Here is a 5,481-nt window from a genome sequence, read left to right as displayed (position 1 = left end):
TGAGTGTCCAGTCTGTCAAAGCGACAAGGCAGGGGACTACACAGGAGCTGAACCACTGAGTCACTAGACAAATCCAAAGATAAACTATTGAGAGTAAATGCCAGCCTGCAGAAGTACCACGGTATAGAGCATTTGCCAGTGTGCATAAGGCCCTATGTTCAATCTCAAGCACTGAAGAAAGAGAAGGAAATGGAAAAAGAACTCTAGATGGCAACTGCAGAATGTTACCCTCCAAGAAGGATCTGCCTCTGAGTGACAGTCACCTGCTGTTGTGGGAGAATCTTTCTGGGGAGGTGTGGACAGACACCTACTACTCCATACAGGGAACCCATGGTAGACTGGGGAAATAATTCCACATCAAAGTCCAGCTTGAGGTTACATACAGAAGGTTCGGTGAAGGGCTAATTACAGATGAGTGGAGGACCCAAAGACTGCTGCATCATCTAAAAGCCTACCTTATCCTGACTCAGAAAGTGGGCATCCCTGGAGAGCCTTGAAAAATTTGCAAGCAGCCCCAGCGTAAGAGGCCAGGGGTCTCTTCTCCCAGTATGTTTACAGCTTCCACAACCCAGGCAGAGTTCCTTGTGAGCCTTGTAGGTTCCTGTGTTCCAGAATGTGAAAGGTTTGTTTACTTCTTGAGGGTCATGAGCTTCACTCCTCCCTCGGGGGAGGGCTGTTTCAGTTCAACTGCCCACCCAAGGTGTTGTCCCTGAATTTATTTCCTTTTCAAGCACAAGGAGTCCAACCTAGGGCCTCACACACATTCTAACACTGAGGCACACCTCCATTCTGTACCTTATACCTTCACCGAACGTCTTGAGGTACTGTTTCTTCATTGCTCCTGCCTACAGCCTGTTTGTTGTCAACACACAAGAGGCAATGGGGGAGTCAGCTGTGTCCTCCGCTGCCAGTTTCCCAGTTCATGTTGCTCACAGCATCAAAATCCATAATATGGACACCCTGGCAAACTATCTGAGCCACCAAAGCCACAGCATGGCCCCAGCCCCTTGGGAAGCACAACATTGAGGCCAAATGGACCAATGCCCCAGAGTGGTAATAGACCTGAGGAAGGATGGGAGCCCCAGAGAACTCTTGGTCCCAGAGGACTTTAAAACCACAAACAGCTGGAAGAAAAGACAGCATGTTCAAGGGAAGATACCCAGGTGGAACCAATCAGGAAGAGGGGGAGGAAGTCAAGAAATTCAAATGCCCCCTGGATCCTATAAAACATCCAGCCTCAAGTCCACTCAGTGGGCTCCCAGCTCTGGGTCTCTTCCCATCCAAAAGGGAGCTCTTCTCTTGTCTTAACAAAGCTTGTCATTTTTATTCTCTCTGAATTTGCAGCTCTTGTCTCCTCCCTGTCTGTCACTTTCATTTTCTCTGCCTCTAAGGCTCCCACCCTCTCCAAGTCTGTGACTTATGCTTTCTCCGAATCAGTAGTCAACCATTCCTGGATGTAGAATTCTTTGTTAAGTCCATGGAACAAACTCTACAGTACCTTAGATGATCACCCCTCACCCAGAGACCTCCCACCATAGGGTAGCTATGGGGCTTGTCTGGGTTTTGAAGATTCCCACTCAAGGTCAGTATAACTGACTGAAAATTGCAGTGGGAATCCTGAGAGTGACCGAAATCATCCAGGACCCAATAGCCTCATGGAGTGAGTGCCCCCTCCCATATCTAGCATGGCCAAATCCTCCAGTTAGCTACTTTATTTGGGGATGTTAAGAGTGTAAGTGACTGCACTCTGCAGGGAATGGAGTATTCAGATCTCATACAGCCAAACAGATTTTCATCCTGTTTTGGGAGGGGTAGATGAGTGGTTTATGTTGCCATTCATGAGCTGAGAGACGCCACTTCTGACCACTAAGGAGTCAATCATTCCTCCCAGCTAGGAAAGCATTCAACCTAGTGCAAAATGTCTGGGAATCCTCTTTGCCACTGTGGTGCTTGGGTCCCTCCCTTTACGGAAGTATGGGCAAGATAATGAAAATTCACCCCATTTGAGTGCACTTCCTCCTAACATGGGACTAAGTCCCTTCTGGTTGTCCCTTCTGAAATTCGAAAGGCTCTTTCTTGATCTTGTACAGATCAAGATTTTCTAAGTTCCTAAGTTCCCCGTGCTTCTGTGAGAACCAACCTTCAGCAGCTCCAGGACTGAGGGGGATCCATGTAGTAGTCTAACTAATCACTCAACTTGACTTTTCTCTCTGAGGGAGTGAACCTTAGCTCTCTGGGGCTAGTGAAAAGGGGAACACACACATTCACATGTATACCTCCAACATGTCAGGATCTCACTTAGGGTGCTGATGAATAGCAAGCCTTCAGCAGGTCAGAGAAACTGAAGAGGAGATGCAGAGCAGCTGAACTACTGGACAGACAAACAGACACACAGGGACTTTTCTGAGGGCCAAAGCTTCAGTCCTCATTTTATTATTATTTCTGTTGATTATTCTGCTCCATTCTTTTTCTGTTCTGTTCTTCTACCATGATGTTTTCCTTCTGTCTGTCTGGATGTCTTCCTTCTATATCGTTCCTGGTATGTTCCTTCTCTTGTGTCTTTATTTTTTCCCTTAAGCTTGTACATCCCAGCAAAATCTTTCAAGCAGTATTAAAATTACAATGTGGTAATGGTAATTTTTTACATTTTGTTTTTTTGAGAGAATGATTACAATGAATACATGTAAAAACAACATGTTTTCCACATCCCTTACATGAATAAACATTGCAGTACATATTACATGTGAAAAACAAGTTGTCCCAAGAACCCACATACATTCATACCTAAGCCACTTATTATAGATTAATAGAGTGTAAGCAAGTGAGGTATTTTTCTCAGCTAGTTCTTTTGCTGGCAGGCTGACAGAGAAAGGGTCAATCACAATATTTATCTCAAAAGATAATCTTATAAGAAATCTTAAAAGAATTACAAGTCTAAACTTCTATATATGAAAAACAATCTGTCAGGTCTACTTCAAATTCTAAGGGTGCATAGCCACTCATCAACCATTTTTACAACAGGAAGCTGAGGGCAGAAATGGATTAACAGAATTAATCACCACCCTTGATCACCCACCCAACCTAGCAAGAAAAGTATGTCATCCAGCAATAGTCAGGCTGTCATTATTTTGTTCCCTAACCTCAACCAGTCCCTCATGCAACTATTAAACGTGTGCCTTTCTAAACTTCAAAGTGTTTCCCAAGATTTTCTACCTCAAAGCCATTAACAAAAGCACCAAAACCTAACCTTACTAACAATTCTCCATGTCTAAATTCTTTCTAAGGGTGGTGGTTGAATCATTAATCTGCTCCAGCAGCAATGCTTGAAAAAAGTCAATCACTGTTATTGTAAGTATCAGTAACACTGCCCAGTGGGGGTCTAGAAACCCCGAGAGAGTATTCATATAACCCATAGATTATGAGAGGTGTGGTGACCATTAAGGCAACAGTCAGAGCCATGCTCAATAACACATGAGGTCCTCGGGACATGTTGCTCTCCGGGCTCTGCCTCTCCAAGGCTCACTCAGGCATGGTTCTGCCAACCTTGCAGTCATGTTCCATGAGTTTCAATGCTGCCTGTTGTTCCCCTAACAATAAATGTTTGTAAGAAGTTTTTCCAATCTACAAAGCCTTCTTTAAATGAAAATCAGTCACCATAAGTGCTTATACCACTCGCTTCCTAACTGGGCAATAATGTACCATGAATTTATGGATTAAGAGAATGGGTATACAATCTTGGATATCCCAAGGGAGAGGGGTTTCTGCCCTCTCTATTACCCCCTGGAACTATCCCCCTTAGCCTACCCTTTGCCAAGTCAAGAGTAATCAGGTACTCTCTCATTAGTTATCACTAGTTCAGGCTATTATTTGAGATGCTCTGGTACACTACTCAGCTCTGCATGAAATGTGGGTCACTTTCATTTGCATCATCTGAAATAAAAGGATCTTAAGCCATCATATAGCTTCCAGAAAAAGAGAAAATGTTCTGTTTCCAAGACTTCAGGGGCTTCTCAACTTTGATACTTTCTGGAATGGAGGCATCGGAAATATCAGGGATGTGAATGAAATTGTCAGGAACCGGGCCCATAGGTATAGGTAAGTGCACACTAGTCTCACATGGGGGAACCAATCACAGGGGTGTTCTGTTAGGACACACTGACCTCTGATGGTTAGGAGCTGCTTCTCCAGATGCTGGGATGAGAGATTCATGGAGAATTAGGCAACCTTCCATCAGTCTCTTCCAGACTTGCTTTACTTTATAGATGGGAATGGAAGCCTCCCAGACTTCCTTGAGGTCCCTGTTGGCTTGCCTTCTGGACAACTTGGAACAAGCTAAACTCCAAAAGTGCATAAGAACAATTTAATTTCTCCTCAATTCATGCATAGCCTGAGAAATCAGAAGGCAAATCTTTTGTTTCGAGGGATGGCATTACCAGAGATAGTTGGGCTACAAGAGGAACTGTCATGGACTACCAGGTACCATACTGCTGATGCCAGGGGCATCACAGATGAAATAAGTCAAAAGAAATCAGAAAGTGGTGGGACCCACTCCATAGGTGACTTTCTCTGTATAGACTACCACACACTCTCTGTTCTCTATCATAGGAAAAACAAAGGGTAGGAAATCAGGACAGGTGAGAGCCAGGCCATCAGACTGCACTTTCCCCAGGACAAACAAGACCACACTTGTTATAGGCTGCAGTTGCCCCTCCAAATGGACTAGGGAATGTGGGTAAGGTAAGACAAACCCTCCCCAAGACTTCTCTGTATTTCCTCCTCCATCTCAGTGCAGAATGGACAAACCAGTTCCAAAATTCCTCTGAAGTCACTATTCGACTGTCTTTTCAGACACTGAGAAAAAATTAGCCCGTCAGGCACCCAATTAATCACTTTCCCCGGAGAAAACAAACCTCCTATATAACTTGGTCTCTTGTATGAAAGAGAATACTTATCAAGGTTTTTGTTTTCAGATTACCTGCCTCCACCTGTAGGGATAGACAAACTGACTGTGGGTGCAAAGCTTTCAGGCAGTAAAAGGAGGACAGGTCTTTTGGTCCAGCCACTTGTCTTCAGATTCAACAGCAAGTTTGATATCCAGGCTCCCTTTATAGAGAAAAACAAAATGCCCTTAAGGTCTAGACAGTCTTGGTAAATTGCCACATGCTGTTTAAGCTCACTGGGATGCTAGCTCTGGAGATGGGATTTGACCTTTAACACTTTAGACCCAAAAGTATTGTACTCTAAGTGTCCTCCAAAGACCCTGTCCTGGCACAGGCTGCTTATGCTGATTGAGAGCCAGAAGCAAGGCTGTCATAGATAATTTTCCTGGCTATGTAAACTCCAAAGCAGAGGACAGAATGTAACACTCCTCATAACTTTTCCTGAGGGTTAGGAAAGTTGGGGGATCTTCTTTGTTGGGTTCCAATAGGAACCTTTACTAGATTTCAGGGTGAGAAAACAACTTTTGCAGTTGTGAGACTG

Source organism: Cricetulus griseus, chromosome 3, assembly GCF_003668045.3.
Source record: "Cricetulus griseus strain 17A/GY chromosome 3, alternate assembly CriGri-PICRH-1.0, whole genome shotgun sequence".
Classification (NCBI taxonomy): Eukaryota; Metazoa; Chordata; class Mammalia; order Rodentia; family Cricetidae; genus Cricetulus; species Cricetulus griseus.
This window is presented reverse-complemented; position numbering follows the sequence as displayed.